The following is a 19,669-nucleotide window of genomic DNA, read 5'->3' as shown; positions in this document are numbered from 1 at the left end:
ACTGCCAGCATTGATGGTGGATACAAATAAAATAGGCTATTAGACAGGTACATAGAACAGAGAAATATGGACAATTTTGCTGGAAAATTCCAGGCAGCTGTTAGAGTAGATTATTAAGTTGGCACAAGGGCAGAAGGAGCAATATTGTGCTGTAGATTTCTATTGTTTCCATGATATTTTAAATGGGGTTCCAATACTGATATTGCACAGGAAAGCCAATTCTTCATAAGGGAGAGGTTACCCCATTCAATGTAGGACAGTACTCTACCTAAGTCATCTTTGAGCTCTCCTCCTTCCCTTTCCCTAATGCCTTCTTTTACTCTTTTCCCTGTTAGCTTCCCCACCCTCTTCTCGTCCCTTTCCATTTCCAGCTTTGCTATTCCGTTTCTCTCTATCATTTCCAAAATGCTGAGTCCCTCACTTCTTCTGATTCTTAGCAGGTGAGTGTGAGGACAATCAGCTATGCTCCTGATGCCACCAGTATTGAACAGCTGCTGCGATATTGCTGGGCTCAGGCTTGCACTCACTTCCAAAAGAGATTGGGCAAGCTGTTTGAGGGTTCTCACTGGGAGAATTGTGATCTACTACACTTGTTGTTTAGCACTCAATGGGGAACATATTGTCTCTGCTATTTGCGAAATCTGGATATTTTGTTTTAACCCAGTTCTGGACTTAAACTTTGTAGATAACTGTCCATATCAAGAAAATTAACAAGCCTTTTGAAACTAAGTGACTGTTGGCAAACTGCAGAAATGCTTGAATCAATAGGATAAATAGTACTCCTCCAACTTTAAATGAATAAAGTGCTTAAGGTTTGATCAGATTTTTAGCAGCGTGTGTTCATATCATGTAGGAAATGAATGTGAAGTCATCTGTTTTACTCAATCATTTGTGAATTCATTTATAAGAAAAAAAGGGGTTATGGACTGAGATTTTGAACTAGCTTGATAGGGGTGGCATAATACTGTGAGCCAAAGAGCTGTACTATGTTCCATGAATTGTTCACAGAATATCAATCTTTTCATATAGAAAAAGAAAATTCTGGAAATACTGATATCTGACCCATTTTCAGAACAAAAAAAGTGCTGGACAAAATCGATGGGTCACACAGCATCCATGACAAGTAAAATGAGTCGATGTTTAGACCCTGAGCCCTGCTTTAGATACATTTTCAGATATTTATTGAAAATACACTTTCTCCAATATTAATGTTCATATACTATTAAAATAAGATGGGTTTATAATGTTTATTCAAAGTCATAAAATAATCCATGGAGTGGACTAAACAAAATTTGTCCTTGGGCCATAAACTGATATTAGTTAATCAGACCCTTGATTAGAAGAGATTTTGAAAAACAACAGTCATTAAGAAATGTAGAGCAAAGATCTGAGTCTCTTTTCCCTTAAGAAACCAGTTCTTTGAACAGCCGTTTTCACCAGGAAGCACATTTCTGAAGCAGTGAAATGTCAACAATAGGCTATTACAAATACAACAGCTAAACGATTGACACGGCATAGGGCACCCTGTCATTCTCTGTTGTATAATTTAAACGCAAAAAAATGACACATGTTGACCTTTTCATCTGCAACTTTTTTCTATTGAGGGCATAGTTCCACGCACATTGGAAGAAATTTTAGCTCATTCAGCAAGCTGCATAATAAAAGGTACACTGTGTCCATGGCAAGAAAAGTGATGATTGAGATATGGAAATGGATGTAGTCATCTACATCTAGAACAGGTCATGCTTTTGGATGACCTTGCCCCAAAGGATAACATGTTTTGAGAAATAAAAGAAAGTCAAAGTTAGTTCTGAAAGAACATTTAGAGACATATTTAGGTGGCATGTAGCTAACACAGGAAACATTGATAATAAACAGATACCAAACTTCAAACTGCTTTCATATTGTTTTATTGTATCACAATCTTTTATTGTTACTTACAATCCATAGTTTCAAATGTTGCAGCCATTTTTTTTTTAAAAAGATGTTTAATCAAAATTATCATGTTCACACAGGGAGCAGCCATGTTTGGCAAGGGCTCCTCTGCTGTGTACAATGCAAGCTCTCTCCTGGTTTTATATTCACTTCAGTAGTGCATGCATTTAGTTCATTCTTATTTACAAAAGCTCTTCAGCGCTTGACGTCCTGTTTTGCGAAAACTGCCAAAATGTTTGGCCTGAAGAAAACTGAGGTCCTCCATCAGCCAGCTCCCCACCATGACTACCAGCCACCCCCCCACAACTCCATCGAGCACACAAAACTCAAAATGGTCAACCAGTTTACCTATCTCGGCTGCACCATTTCATCGGATGCAAGGATCGACAACGAGATAGACAACAGACTCGCCAAAGGCAAATAGCGCCTTTGGAAGACTACACAAAAGAGTCTGGAAAAACAACCAACTGAAAAACCTCACAAAGATTAGCATATACAGAGCCGTTGTCGTACCCATACTCCTGTTCAGCTCCGAATCATGGGTCCTCTACCGGCATCACCTATGGCTCCTAGAACGCCTCCACCAGCGTTGTCTCTGTCCATCCTCAACATTCATTGGAGCGACTTCATCTCCAACATCGAAGTACTCGAGATGGCAGAGGCTGACAGCATCAAATCCACGCTGCTGAAGATCAAACTGCGCTAGGTAGGTCACATCTCCAGAATGGAGGACCATCGCCTTCCCAAGATCGTGTTATATGGCGAGCTCTCCACTGGCCACCGAGACAGAGGTGCACCAAAGAAAAGGTACAAGGACTGCCTAAAGAAATCTCTTGGTGCCTGCCACATTGACCACCGCCAGTGGGCTGATATCGCCTCCAACCATGCATCTTGGCGCCTCACAGTTCGGCGGGCAGCAACCTCCTTTGAAGAAGACCGCAGAGCCCACCTCACTGACAAAAGGCAAAGGAGGAAAAACCCAACACCCAACCCCAACCAATCAATTTTCCCTTGCAACAGCTGCAACCGTGTCTGCCTGTCCCGCATCAGACTTGTCAGCCACAAACGAGCCTGCAGCTGACGTGGACATTACCCCTCCAAAAATCTTCGTCCATGAAGCCAAGCCAAAGAAAAAAAAAATTACTAAAGGCAGTCAGTCAGTTAACCTAAGTGGTCCAGTAAATTAATTGTATGCAGAAAATTATTGATTCCTTGGCATGTATTATATTTATTATATGTATTATATTTAGCACGCTTCGTAATAGGAAAAGGCACAGCAGGTTGTTGATTCATTGATACTTTACTATATTCTAAGATGGTGTTCTAACAAGCATGCATATATATCAGTGTCCCCAGGTTATCATGTACACGTGATGGTGTCGTACATAAAATGTGTGTCCACTTGAGAAAATATGATGTGACCATGAGGCCTGGGATATTTGGTGAAATGTGCCATGAACATATAGGCCACCATGAGGCAGAGGAGATAAATGTCTGCATTAATAGGAATTCAAACCACACCATGACTGGCCATTCAAGCCATGATGCACTCAAGAGATAGGGACATGATAATATCCTAGCTCAAGGCATTGCAGGTGTAGAATGTACTAAATGGTTGAGGACAAATGGTTGATGAAGACAGACCAGACATTAGAGAAAATATATATTTTACAATTAATGTATTCCACAGTCTTGCTAATGGGTAGGAAGAAGAATTATCTGTCTCAAAATTATGCATAGAATTATATGAGCTCTGAAAATATCCACCTGGGCATCTCGCCTCACTGGAAATGGTTCTGGCAACATCTGATGGTCTGCCAATCAGCTGCTATTTATTATTTGCATATGTAAGGTATATCAGTCAACCTATTGTAATTCCTGGGAAGACTCTTCCACCTGATCTACCTGCATTAATGCTTGTACTGAAATTAATTGCATTTGATTAACTGAAGATGCGTTATGCCTTGGCTTCTGACTCACTCTTCAATCACAGCAAGGTGCTCCAAGGTACCATTTTGATCCAAACATGGCAATGACTGGAAGCGTTGGAAATTGATCAGGGGATGGAATTGAGGGAAGTTTATCATAAAAGGTCTCTGACCTGAAATACTGACTTTGTTTCACTACCCACAGATGTGGTCCATCCTGCTAAGTATTTGTAGCATTTTCTGCTTTTAAGATTTCCAAAACAGCATTTATTTCTTTCATTTTCAAGAATTTGAGTTTGTTGGTATAATCAATCAAATGGAGTTAAAGACTGCAGACTATTACAAGGTATTTCATTTTAGTGGGACTGACTCTTTAAGGGTTAACAAATTGAGGGCTAGAATAAGATCTGACCATTCACAACCGTGGAGAGAAGTGAGTTTGAGAGCAACTAGTACAGTGTGTACCCACTTCGCTACTTTGGAAGAGAAGAGTGGAATGTGTTGCTTTTATTCAGGCTTAGATGTGGACAGTCAGGTGAAAGGCACACTTAAAGGAACAGCTCATTTTGTGATCAGCAGCCATTTTAAAAAAGCAGCACAATGAACAGAAGCATCTAAAGGGAATGTGCTGGAGTGGTTCTGGTTGGTAATGGTCAACTTGTTTGTTTCTCCCTGTCAGGTGAAGTTTTAATCCCCAACGTGACCAAAGGAATGGTCACTTTTACTGACCCATATTTTAGTATTGGAAGCAGCAGAAATGCTGCATTTGGATCGTGACCATTGTGGACTCATCCATGTCCGTGTTCTGGAATTATTGTGAATGTCACTAATTTCATTTCCCTTATGAAAGGAAAAGGAGAACTGTGACTACCACTTGTCTGAAAGGACATTCACTCTGGTAGTTACTCCCCAAGGTTTCGTGGGTTTGTGGCAGTCTGTCCCTCCATCTCTCCCACCTCATTCATAATCACTTCTTTGCCTCAGTTTAAGAGTTTTCATGTCAAACCTGGAATTTCTAAGACTGAGTTTGGAATAACTTTCCAGAATTGTGCCTAAGCTGTAATGGTTTATGTATCACTCTTATGGAATGTTAATACAATTATGGAATAAAATAAATCTTAAGGGGTAAAGTTAGATTTTGGGGGTTTAGGTATTAGTTTGCATTCCACAAGATATATTAACATTTCAAAAAGACATCTCATTTAAAATGCAAGATCTATGCCTAAGTGTAGACTCAATGTCTGCCATTGACTTTACATAAAACATGAAGAGAGCCTGTGAAGACTTCACAAGTAGGTTTTAATTGGACTGGTTATAGAATTAAAATGGACTATTGTCTTTAAAGGAACAGCATGTTTGAACAGATGTCCAGTCTCAGAATCAAATTAATCTTTTATTGCTGAACTGGTGCCAGTGATCCAAATTTCTGGTTGAAGTCTGCTGTTCTAAGAGGGATCATGTGGTTTTGCAAACAGAGAGAGAAAAAAACATGCCATTCTTTGGGAAGAGAGAGAGAGAGAGATTACTGCAGCAGTTGGTGATGAAGACTGCAAGTTTGCACACCTGCTGCAAGAGCCCATTTCAAGACTGGTTTTGAGTTCCGAGTTCAGCTTATTACAGAGATTTTGGCTGGTTATTGTGTTTCTCCGGAAATAAGGGAAAAAGAAAAACTCTTTGTTGTTACCTGGAAGAAAATGTTATCTTTTTTTTTAAACTTTATTTATTCGTTCAAAAAACAAATAATATATGACATATACAACAATTAAACAAGAACATGAACATTTTTTATATATATAAAAAAAGAGAAAAAAAAGACCCCCCCTCAGCCAACTTTGCTAAGGAGAGCCATAAAAAAAGAAGAAATAAAGAATATTTTAAAAAGTTAAATATACATATTAAAATCTAATCAATATAAATTTAAATGTAAATATTCTGAGTATAACAGCCACTTATTAATAAAAAAATTATAATTATCATGTGAAACATATGTAATTTTTTCCATTATTAAACAATATTTCATTTCATTATGCCATCTATTAATATCAATCATATTTGTATCTTTCCACGCACTAGCAATACATTTTTTCACTACAGATAAAGCTGAATATACAAAAGCAAGCTGAAACTTATCTAATCCCAAGCCTTTCAGAGGTTGCAAACTACCCAATAAAAATACTGTTGGATCGAAAACTATTTTAATCTTATACAGATATTCTAAACAACTGAATTTTCTTCCATAAAGATTGTATATGTATACATGACCAAACAGCATGAAAAAAAGTTCCAACCCGTATCACCACATCTAAAACACAAATCTGATTCATTAAAACCATATTTTTTTAATTTTTCAGGTATCAAATATAATTGACGTAAAAAATTGCTTTGACTCCATTGTATAATAATCAACTTATTTCTTTTTCAATACATAATCAAAGTTTATTGCATTGGAGATTTAAAGGTGTGAAAAATTTGGGAGATTGTTTTAAAGAGGGCAAGTTTCTATCTTTTAATCAGATGAGGGAAGGTTTTGATATTGATAAGAAATCTTTATTTCTTTATTATCAAATTTGATCTTTGGTAAAATGTATGTTTGGTAGAGATATGATTTTACCTAAAATGACTAAATTTGAGACTTTTCTTATGAAGGTACCATTTATGTATCAAATATTGCAAGATGATATGGATAAAAAGGGTTGGGATAGATCTAAAATTAAATGGGAAGCGGATATTGGTTTTACTTTTTCTGAAGAAGATTGGTTAGATCTCTGTTATGATCGTGTAACTAGATTGATAAATGCAAGAAAATGTTATCTTTTGGAAAAACCCAGGAGGGGGCAAATTTCTTCAGCAAGACACTTAAGTGACTGATTGAAGCTAATCAGTTTGTGTGTGTCCAACAAGCAACAAATGTCTGAAACCAACACAGACCTTCCTGGGTGGTGACAATTTAAGTTAAATCATCAGAGCCTGGAAGATCATAAATGTTAAATTCTGCACATAATATGGAAAATTGCCAGATACCAGTGATCTTGGAGAAGTGAAAAGTGAAACAAAGAATTTTCCTGAACTCTTACACATTACGTACATGTGCGCTTAGAATAAGAAAGGGGTTAATTAAAGTTAATAGTAATAAGTTAAAAAATTAATATTATTATGTATGAAAAAATGTTTTAAAAACAAAAACATTTTAGTTTAAGTAACCATTGTGTTGGTGAACTATTGCTGCTGGTTTTAAAGTCCTCTGGGCTTGTAACAATCACACACACACACGCACACACACACACTCCCAACCCAAACACACACACACACTACAACCCCCCCACACACACACACACCACACACACACACCACACCCCACACACACACCACACCCCACACACACACACCACACCCCACCCACACACACCACACCCCACACACACACCACACCCCACACACACACACCACACCCCCCCACACACACACACAGACACACACACACCACACCCCACACACACTCACACAGACCACACCCCCCACACACACACACAGACACACACACAGACACACACACACCACACCCCACCCACACACACACCACACCCCACACACACACACATAGACACACAGACAGACACACACACACACACCAGACCACACACACACACACACACACACACACACACACACACACACACACACACACAATTAATCTGGGGATAAGTTTAGATAAATTAGATAAGGTGTTATATTATTAGTAATCAATAATAAAATTTTTTTTTTAAAAAGCAGTCTTGCCAAATTTCTATCGCTGCTGATCTGTGACCTAACAAGACAAATTGAAGTGAATGAGAAAGATTCCTTATCAGGGTCATGTTCAGAAAGATGACATGATATAGAATTACACTAATAAATGACAATATTTCTATTGCATGAAATATTACTTCAAACAATTCAAGGAAATTACTGTCAAATCCACCAACTTTAGTAACTTTTTTTCTGTCCATGTCAGAACTTCTGCCTGTTTTCTTCTTGCTTGTTTTGTTTCCTTCTATGCACACAGTTCATCTTTTAGGCAGTCTTACAGCCATGTCAATTCAATGGAAACACATTCCATGGACAAAGGAGCTTTATAAACTTCTAACAGTGCATTGCACTCACTGTCTTAAAAACAGTCTCTTTATTTAACCCATCCCAACCCACATTCTCTCCTACTGAAAACTAACTTGCTTTTCTTTCTTTCCCAGTTCTGACAAAACGACCCACATCTTTAATGTTCACTCTGCTTTCTTTCTCCAAATGGTGCCTAGCCTGCGGAGCCTCCATGATTTCTTGTTTCTCTATGTAGCTTGTTGCCTCATTATTCTTTGTAAAGACTTTGTGACACTCATTTCCATTTGGAGTCAATGCATGTTCAATAATTTAGCATCTACTTAGTGAATACTTTTTTTTAAACTCCAGCTTATGTACCTTCTGCATACTGTTTAGCATTTTTAGTTCTCACTTCTTGTTGACTTATTCTGGATTCATCAAATTGGATATTTATTTTTGCAAAGCACAGTTCTTTGATTGTGTTCTACCATTCTATTTCAACTGGATCAAACTCAGAGGATTCCAGTCTATGCTGCTGTCTTTGTATTGAGAATCTTATTAATGCTTATTAATGATTGTAACACATATCTCCCCTTTGGTTCTGTGGAAGGATCGCTGACCCAAAATATTACCTGATTTTTCTTTTCAAGCACTGCTGAGTTCTTCCACTATTTTAGTTTTTGTCTCCTTCACTTGCACAATGTTTGAAATAGAAAGCTTGCTGTAGACTGTACATAAGAACATGGAACATTGCATCACAGAACAGGCCCTTGATGTTGTGCAAAAAAAAATGGATTTAACAATGTTGACTATTGATGTTTCTTAATGCCGAGAAAAATACAAATGAACTGCTGTGCAAAATCTATCGTTTAATCTTATACAATATCAATCTTAAGCAATTAATTCTTCCCTTGAGGATCCATCAGTTTTTTTTTGTTGATGCAAAAGGTTTGGGAGAATGGATCTCCAGTCCCATTTGCATTTCCCTAAACCTATCAATTTTGGTTCACCCTCCAGGCAAACAATAATGGAGAAGTCAAATTGTTTGGTCATAACTGGTGCCAAATCATTTACCTTTCTCACTACTATGACCCAATAACCCCTGAACAGATCACACTCCTACTTGATTCCATCACTCACTCCATGCCAGACCTGCTCCAGAGAGCTCTTCATGTTAGTAAATGATCATGTCTAGGAAAGAAGCAAAATAAGGCATGTACCATGATAGTAAGCTAAGATAAGAAGGAGAACTACGTTGTAGATCTGACTGGTTTACAAGAAGGCCTCAGTTTTCTACCTCACCTCACCTCAGGCAAGTCCAAATATTGAAGGTAATCTTGGGTTGATAAAGAAATTCCACTTGTCTTACACATAGGAGTTACAATGGAAATAATTCCAAGATTTCTTCAGAGACATTGAAATATTCCTCGACCAGGACAAATTTAAAGAGCTTTCATTTCTTTCCTGATGGATGGTCTTCGGGGCAAGGATCTGTGGTCGGGAGTTTGGATCGGCAGGCAATGGTGGGGGGGGTACAGGATCCACAGTCAGGATTTCAGATGGCTGGGCGTTGGAGTAAGGATCCATGGTTGCGAATTCTGATGGGCAAGCACCAGAGCAAGGATCTGTGGTTGGGAGCTGAAATGGGCAGGCGTTGTGACGAGGATCTAAACTTTGGAGTTCGGATGGGTGAGCATCAGGAGAGGTCAAGGTTCCACAATAGGAACATTGGGTGAAGGGATGGGTGTGTGGCTGAGGCCAAAAATAGGGGGGGTTAACTTTGACACATGATGGACTATTACTCGAGTATATAAAGTAACCATGTTAACGCCCCCTCCTCCATTTAGCACTCCCTTCTCACCACTAGAACCCCGTCCAGTGGTGACACCCACCCCTTGACCAGCACTGCGACCCTACTGTCCAGCACCACTACCCGCTGCTGTCCAGCACTGCCAACCACCCCCCCCCCCCCCCGCCCCCTGGTCCAGGCTGGGATTTTATGCCTGGAGATCAATGAGGGATCAAATATTCTTTGAAGGGGTCGATGCTCTGAAAAATTTTGGAGACCCCTGCTTTAAAAGAAAAAGGATTACACATGTAAAATGTTTGTGCTGCTGATGTTTGTGTTTACATTCGTGTTTGACTTTAACTTGAAATGAATAGCGTGATACAGTGTAATGTTGCTAGTTTGAACATCTTAAGGAAAGGGGATGCAGGGATTGGGAGTTGGTGATCCTCTTAATCACTAGAAGGCATTGGAGTTTAATGTTTCACCTCAGGTTAGATGCAAAATGGATGTCTCATGAAGTCATAAGTTTTTAATCAAATATAATTAATACAAAAGAACCCAAGTTTCTTCATTACAAAAAAGAAACATCACAATAGGGATAGATGCCCGGGTGGTAGGGCAATTGGAATTTGGAGGTCGATGGTAATGCAATTTGGATGAAGGGTGCCCATAGGAAGATGAGGTGTTGTTCTTCCAATTTGTGTAGGGTCTCAGTCAGTGAGTGCATGAGACCATAGGCAGACACGCCAGCAAGGAAATGGGGCAGGGAATTGACATGTGTGGTCACTGGGAGATCCCCACTATTGCTATGAACAGAGCTGAAGTGCTCAATAAAGCAATCTCCTAGTCTCAGTCCTGTCTCTCTGATGTAGAAGAGACCACCATGGGAGAACTGTATGCTATTGAAAACCCCTGCTGGTTCAGAAGTGATGTATTTCTTCACTTAGAAGGACTGTCTGGTGCCCCATATGGTGGCGAGGGAGAAGATATAGGTGCAAGTGTGGCGGCTCCCATGGTTACAGGGGTAGGTGGCAAGGGTGATATTGTGGAAGAGGTAGTCATGGAAGCAACGGCTCCTGTGGAAGGTGGAGAGGGAAGGAGAAGGGAAGATATGTCTGGTGGTGGGATCATGTAGTAGATGGCAGAGGATGATATGTTGGCTGTGGAGGCTGGTGGGTTGGTAGATGAGGACAAGGAGTATCCTCTCCTTTATGTGTGTGGGGGTGTGGGAGGGTGTGGGGGGGTGGGGGAGGTGGGGGGAGGGAGAGAGGCCAAGGCAGATTCACATATAATGGAGGATATGCAGTGAGGATCAAGTTGATGATGGTAGAGGAGAAGCCACATTTGTTGAAGGAGGACTTCTCAGATGATCTGGCATGGAAGTCCTTTTCCTGGGAGCAGATGCGATGGAGACAGAGAAATTCAGAGGAAGGAATGGGATCCTTACAGAATGGAAGTGAGGCAGCAGTGGGAGTTGGTGAGTTTGTCAAAGATGTCTGTCCAGAGTATGTCTCCCGAGGTGAAGACAGTCAGATCGAGAAAGTGGAGAGTGTTGCTAGAGATGGATCAAGTGAATTTGAGGTCAGGGTTGAAGTTGGCAGCAAAGTGGAGAATGTCGATGAGCTCATCATGGGCACATGAGGCAGCACCAACGTAGTTGTTGATGTCGAGGAGGAAGAGTTGAGGAATGTTCCATGTGTAGGATTGTAGCATGGATTGTTCCATGTAGCTAACAAAAATGCAGGCATAGCTGGGCCCATGGCTACCGCTTTGACTTGGAGAGAGTGTGATTATTCCTTCAGAGAGTGGGGCACTGAGGGAGAAAGAGGGAGCTGCTCTGTAACAATGGGCTTCACTTGATTCTGGCATACACCAATGATCTGGTGAATCGAATAAAAATTGATAAGAATGAAGCGTAGCCCTGAACCTAGAAACTGAATGAAGAGGAGTGAAAAATAATGAGATTACAACTAATTGCATCCAGTTCCAATTACAAACATGATCAATTACGAGAACAAATAGAAATGGGTAGGATCAGATTGCCATCACAGAGACATGGTGGCCACATCTTACCCTGAGTCATGTGGAAATAAGATGGAATGTTAGGCACTGACATAAGAGAAGCAGAATTTTTTTTTGAAATTCTATTTATTAGCATTTATATACATTTCAAATTAACTTCCTATAACATTACAAAATAGGTACTAAATAATTTTCAACTTTCTCTGCCCCACCTCCCACCAACCGCAACCACTACAGATAGAAAAAAAAGAGAAAAGAAAGGACACATTCATTGTAATGATTATAACCACATTAATAATACCATAATATTTCTTGATGAAAATACCATTTCCAAGGGGGAATTGGATTAGCAGGTCTGGATTAGTCTATATTGAAGCAGAATTGAAAAGTGTCATGACATAGAGTAAAGTTTAAAAACCAGCAAACAATGATTAAACAAATGAAAGGCAGTAAACTAGAAAACGGTGTATAAATAAAGGGTAAGAGCTTCAACAGATTGATTAGAATAAGAAGAGACATGCTACTGAGTGACAGCTACTTGTGAACCATAATCCTTTCTCAAAGATCTGCAAAAATCGGACAGAAAATGAGAGATAGGGAAACCCACATTTTGACAAGTTGTGAAAGCCAAACTATTCACATTCAAGGCAAGCGCAATGAAAAGCACTTAGCTACTAAAAAACAAAATTCAGAAAGTGCATTGAAGAAGAAAAGTGAAGCAAAGGCATTAGTCTGCCTGAATTTGTTAGAAAACCCAGTGTTTGAAATGCCAAAAGATCACAAGCATTAGGCCCTGTCTGCTGATAACCAGAACTGCTACTGCAGTAAATTTTAAAATAACAAGGTAGCATTATATGGCTTAAAATTAATTTGTAAATCTGACCATCTTCTTCTCTTTGATTGACTTAAATTTACAAACTGGTTTCCTGCAATTCATTTGTATTATGGCTCAGAGGAGACTGCAAGTGTTCGATGGATAAATGAAACAAAAAACCTTTCACCTGTCTGCGAATATAACCATGCAAGGCATTTGGCTTTGTTTGCTGGGGTGTAAAGTGTAATATCCTCTTCTTCAGAAGCAATGCATGCCCAATCAATTTCAGATCGCAGGCATGGAGCAGTGGACGTGCTTGGAACGTGAACTTCTGTGAGAATTAATCAATGGCATCTGCACTGATCTATCAGTGGGAAGGAGAAGCTGCACACAGTTGCTTCACCAGAGGCAAATGGAGACCCTTCCAACTTGTAAATAATGTAGCTACCAGGGAGCAATTGCCCTAACTCAGTCATAACCTAAACAACAATGCAATCGATTAATCATCTACCTTCTAGCAAGATCTGGGTCTAACTTTTGGTTTCTGTGTGAATGCACATCCGGTCTCAGTTAGTCTGTTTTCCCCTGGAGCTCTTAAAGGCTAAATGCACAATAGTTTGAGGAGAGGTCCAGAATTTTCTTGACACATTGCCTTTACACAGTAAATGTGATTAGTTCAAGTTTATTGGTTACCCGATTGTACCAGAACAATCTGACTAAACAACATTCTCCAGTCCATGGTGCTAAACAATGCAAAACATGCATTCAGACATTACACACAAAGACACAAATGATTTACACATACAGACAAATGACTTACACAGTACACATATTAAAATAAATATTCTTAATAAATATTAGAATCATGTAGAGTTGTTTTAGCAGTCATTCAGCATTCTCCCTGCCCATGAGAAGAAGCTGTTCCTCAGCCTGGTGGGTCTGATACTTCTGTCTCATTTTCCCAATGGGTGTAACTGGAAGATGCTGCATGCATGGTGGTTGGGAAGCTCCCTGATTTTGAGAGCTCCCTTTAAACAAAGATCCCAGTAAATCACATCAATGGGGGAGGGGAGGGGGAGGCACAACCCCAGTGATCTTCTCCGCTGCTTTTATGCTCCTGTGGATTGGATGCCAATCTGATGCTCCTCAGCAACTGGACCACATTATGATGGAGTTGCCCAGGAGACTCTAAATAAAGTTGACAAAATGGTGGCCGATAGTCATGTTCTGCCTCAGCCTTCTAAGATCTCTCCAGTAGAAATTGAATTATTCATACATGTGGCTCTGAACCATTGGCTGATTGTTACCCAGATATAACCACATCACTTTCATCTTAGTCTGAAACAGCATTTTGAGTTTTCAATGACAAAGTGGGCATTTTTAGCCACAGTAAAGGTATTCACAATTACTGTATTCACAATTTTGGCATAGAAATCGACCAGCAGATATGTCGATCCACATTTTTAGCCTAATTTTAATGGTTCTAAGATAAATCCCACGTAAAAGTCAACCCCCATTTTCTGGCTGACTGGGCCTCCCAGCAACAACGCAATTAAAAAAAGAAGACCCCAATCGCCAAGTAACAAAACTGTAAATTACTTTCAGCAAGTAAAAAGTAACAGAAAACAAAACTTCTGCCCATGTGGCAGGAGCAGCGATCTCATTCTCCCAGTGGGAGCAGGAACCTTGGACCTACGTGGCAGGAGCGGCAACCTCGTTCTCCTGAGCAGGAGTGGTAACCTCAAGTTCCATAATCTTAGAATGTCTGGGTGGGTTATGGCGGCTCCGGTGGTGGGGAGGTGCTTTCAGGGTCAACTAATACGCCGAATTGACGATTCTAGGGCCAACTAATATGTAGATCGGGGTCAAATGAATTTAAGGTCTCAAAAGTATATCTGGGATATAAGTTGAGCCCCATTTTTTGAGTGATTTTTGAGGGTTTTATGACTCCACATACACTGAAATATACAGAATATGTTACAGAGGTAGGTATGTTTTGCTAATGTCATTATAAAATAACTGTAAATCACCGAATCCCATTTTCTAATCCAAAAATGTAATTAAATGCAACCAGATGAAATCATCTTGCTCACCAACTTGAGACCATGTTTGCTAAAACTGTTTCAGCTGAAGTTCATTTGATGCTCTGCTTAAGAAATACTGTAATTAGTTTGATAGACTGCGGAATTTAGGCTTCATAATTAGTATCCACGAGGGATTTGTTCATACTTATCATTGAACATTTCTCGCCCTTCCTATCAAGAAATTATTTTCATGTCATACTTCATTGCACCTCATTACCACTCGTCACTTGACAAGAGATAGTCTCAAATGTCTCTGTTGTAGTGAATCAGATAACTTATTTATTGTATGAAGCTATGTTTTACTGAGTTTCATTGATTTTTTTTCTCTAATTTTAGTTCGAGTGCTCAGTTAATTTTGTGCACTGACAATATAAATAAAAAGTAAACAAGGAGAAGTGAGAGAGAGAGAATCTATGGACTCATGGAGAAATGGTCAGTCAACGTTCTGGGACAGGACCCTTTCTGATGAAATTGATTCTTGTATCCTGACCATAATTCCATTTTAATTGAAAGTTATCATATGATGTCCCAAGTCATCCAATCATATTTAAGAATGAGACTCACATTGAGTGTTACGAGTTCAAGGGATATAGCACTTCAGAAACATAATGGTAATTTATATGAATAAAGCAAAGTCAGGATTATTTTTTGATGGTCATTCTGCATATATCATACTTTGACTCCATTCTGTTCCTCTTTGGTTAATCCTTTCCCACCTACATCTAGGACTCCTCACATGCTCTCCATCACTTTAACAACTTTCAGGTCCCTAGAATGGACCACCTCATTTTTACCATGGACATCCAGCCCCTATCCACTTTCATCCCCCATAAAGGCGGATTCAACGCTCGCCATTTCTTCCTTCCCAACCAGTCCCCCTCCAGCACGGGCATACACCACCTGATAGAGCTTGTCCTCACTGTCAGTACCTTCTCCATTGGCTTATCCCACTTCCTCCAAATCAAGGGTGTAGCCACAGGCACCTGTCTTTTCATTGTATATGTGAAGCAATCCAACCATTACTATGTTGCTACCTCCTGCACCCATGATGAGTTTGGCAACTTTATCCATTTTGCTGCCAATCTCCATCCTGCTCTCAAATTCATCTCTGAATTCCTCTTTTCCTGCCACATTTGCTCCTAGGGTAAGGCTTTCCTTTCCAGGATATCGGAGATGTTCTCCTTCTTCAGAAAACAGAGCTTTTCCTATACTGCCGTTATCTCAGCTTTCGCCTGCATCTCCTCAACTTCCCAGATTTGCCTGGGGCCTTTCTACCCCCACCACCACCACATATACTACAAGGACAGGGTTCCCCTTATCCTCACTTAACTCCCCACCAGCCTCCACATTCAACATATCATTCTCCACAATTTCTAATCCCAGCACCAGGCACATCGATCCCTCCCCTTCCTTCCTGTCTCCACATTCCATGGGGATCAGTCACTCTGGGATTCCCTCTTCCACTCATCCCCTTCTACCTTGGTACCTACCCCTGTGACCAAAAGAACTGCTGCACTTGTTCAGATGCCTACATGATTTTCAGCACTTCTGAAAAGGGCTCAGGTCCCCCAAAATGCAAGTGCCTTTTCTTTTCCATGGATGCTTCATGACATGCTGAGTTTTCTCCAGCACTTTTTTGTTCTGTATCAGAAAACCAAAACCATTTTATGAGCACAAATGTTCTGACCATTTCTCTCTGTGACACCTTTGACTATATTTTATGAGTAATTTCATTTTGGCTCAGAGCATGAAAGATCCGTTCCTGGGCTCAGGAACTGAATGATTAATTCTCAATTTGTCGTGTCTTTCGATTAACATTATGTGCTTTTTTTTATATAACCAGCTTCAGAGTGGCCTTTATCCTGTACAGGTTCACAATGCTGTATAAATTTGGATAATTTCAAGTATTTAAGACTCCTGAGGCTGTATTTTTGGGAAATTAAATAGTATAGTTGCAAACTGCAAAAAACTGATTTAAAAACTGTAAAATTAGAATTGCCAATCATCTAACTAAACAGCAGTAGGATGTGAAATGTAATTTTCATTTCCATGAATAATACTCATCATATTAAAGTATAAATGAGATACAATGACTAGTATTAGGTTATGTGTTAAAATATTATTAATGTATTGACTGTGATATGTTCCATATAAAATATCTTTAGTTTGCCCAGAGCATTCTTCTAATCTCTTTTATTTTCCTTTCAGAAACAAGGCCTGTTTTAAATACAAGTTTGATGGAGATGGGTCTCCACACGAAGGGTGTAGTGATCATCTTGGAAGGTGATTTCGCCTGGCTGGACGATCAGACCTACAGCATCAGTTACTGGGTTTCAGGAGAAAAAACTCTACCTGGAAGGAGCAGGCAAGTGTTTGTCTTGGGTAAAGATGACGATGAGTCTTTGAAAAATTTTAACCACCTTTGTGCTTTTAAGTACTGACCCACTTAAAGTTTTCTGGATTATGGGAAACTCTATAATATGTAGACATTTTACTCTACCAAATACTACTGTCATCCATCTTGGAAGTCATTTACTCTACATCCCTCTCCTCTAAGGATTCAGTGTGAGGGAACTAATTCATAATTTAGAATAATTATTGACAAAGTATCTGGTTTGGATAAGCCCAGCATGCCCTTGGGACGTTCTTCAAATCTTCCACATGGCACTGAATATTCAAGACCTAAATGTTAAACAGAATTCCTCAAGATTTGAAGTAAAGATGCATACACATCTTTTTCTTGCTTCCCTGGTATAACCAGACATGGGTGGCTTTTGCACATCTGTCTGAGAGAATGGCAAAAGAGATAATAATGTCATATTTATTTTTAACAATTTGTATATATAAAAGTCAGGAAGGCAGTACCAAAGGTACATCTGATTGCAAACAACTGTCTTTCTTATTTTAGTGTATATATAAATATATATACACATCATCTTCTTAAGTCACCTATCTGATTATGACCTCACGTTAATATCAGTTAACTTTTTGATTATTTTTTATTTGAAACGTTACTATTTCTTTGGATTTTTTTGCAGTTCTTATATTAAAATAGACATTTAACTTATTATAATAAGTCATGTACAACAATAAGTTAATAACCCTAATTAATGCATGGAACAAATAAAAATATTTTGCTTGATGGTATTGTCTCTTTTTTCCCTTGATCATTTCCTTGTTCTGTGCCTCTTATAACATTGGTTAGTTTACTACTATTCCAGTTTTTATTTTATCATTTTGTGCTTGGAGAGATTTGTTCCTTTTTCTTAATTTATCAAAATCACAAAAAGCAAATAAAAACATTGATAGTCGCCAATTGTTTGGCAACTAAAGGAATGAGAGTCCTGAAATGTGAATTGCTTACAGATATGATGAGGTCTGACAAACCTCTTACTTCCTCCTTCCTTCAGCTTCAACTCAACCTGAATATTACCTCAGACTTCCAGATGATTCCTTACCACTTACCATGTCCTTGCCTTGCCTGACTCCAATGGAATTGGATTCATTACAAGTTGATTTCAGTATATATTTTTCATTATTTTTAAGCTTCACCCCATCGTACTATGGCAGTTTTTTCTCAGCCACACACCAATTAGTATATTCCACTTGACTGAGACAGAGTGATTTTTCATTGTTCCCTTCATCTGCTCTGCCATTGGCAGCAAACCTAATCTTGCTGTCTGCAATTCTTCCAACATGTGTCCACTTTATTTTAAATTTTAAAAACTTGGAAAATCTGCACAGATCAGTTCTGTAAAATGTCATTTGGGTACCTCTTCCACATCTTTTCCTATTCTCATCTCTAGAACCCTTATCTCCTGCTCTTTTGAACTCCAGTTCACTGGTTGCTATTTAAGATTTTGACTGACTAATCCATATTTTTGAAATGTAAATTATATTTCAATTAAATACTGATTGCCTTTGATAACTAAACACATTCCTTCTCATCATGCAACCCAACTCCTTCAAAGACTTCATCTACATTTTTCACGACCATGGGTAAGCACCCAACATAGTAAGAGACCCATCCTACCCTGGTCACTCTCTCTTCTCCCTCTTTCTGTCAGATTGAAGGTGCATGAGTTTGAATATATGCAACACCAGATTCAGGGTCAGTTTCTACCCTCGCATTTGTGAAATGAGAGTTCCTTGGTCAGAGGATTCCAGATTTTGGAAAAAAGCAGTTCCTTCTTATTTCCATCTTAAATCGGCTCACCCAAATCATGAGGTTGTGTCGCCTTGTCCTATTCTCACTTAACAACTTTTTGGCCTCTATCTTATCTGTCCTTTACATAATTTTAAGTTTCTTTAAGATCCCTTCTCATTCTTCTGTATCGACCTGGACAACTCAATCTCTGCTCAAAGGTTAACCCCTCCATCTCCGGAATCCACCTGATGAACTTCCTCTGCATGGCCTCCAAGGCCAGTACATTTTTCTCAAGGAAAGAGACCAGAACTGTATGTAGTACTGGATTACTGGTCTCACCTGTACTCTATACAATTGCAACAGAACCTCCCTGCATTCATAGCATGGTTAGTGTAGCGATTAGCACAACACAGTTACAGTGCCAGAAACCCGGGTTTAAATCTGGTGCTGTTTGTAGGGGTTAATATGTTCTCCTTGTGTCTGTGTGGCTTTCATCCTGGTGATGAGGTTAACTCCCACCCTTCAAACTGTATGGGGTTGTATGTTAAGTGGAATATTTGAGAGGCACAGGGCTCATGGGCTGGAAAATATCTAAATTTAAAATTTAAATTTAAATGAATTGGTCTCACAATTAACGCCAAATATTCCATTTGCTCCTTGATTACCTGTTGCAACCCAACCTTTTACAATTCATGCACAAACACTTCCAAGTCACTCTGTATAACAGGATGCTACAAACCACCACAATTTAAATAAGAATCCGATCTATTTTTCCTTTTAAAATGGATAACCTCACATTCATTTCTGTTGTACTCCATCTGCCTCATGCTTTCCCACTCTATCTGTCTAAGGACTCTTTGCACAATGTGTTCTTCCACT

This window comes from Narcine bancroftii, chromosome 2 (genome assembly GCF_036971445.1).
Source record: "Narcine bancroftii isolate sNarBan1 chromosome 2, sNarBan1.hap1, whole genome shotgun sequence".
Lineage (NCBI taxonomy): Eukaryota > Metazoa > Chordata > Chondrichthyes > Torpediniformes > Narcinidae > Narcine > Narcine bancroftii.
The sequence above is the reverse complement of the archived record's forward strand: the minus strand, read 5'-3'. Positions refer to the sequence as shown.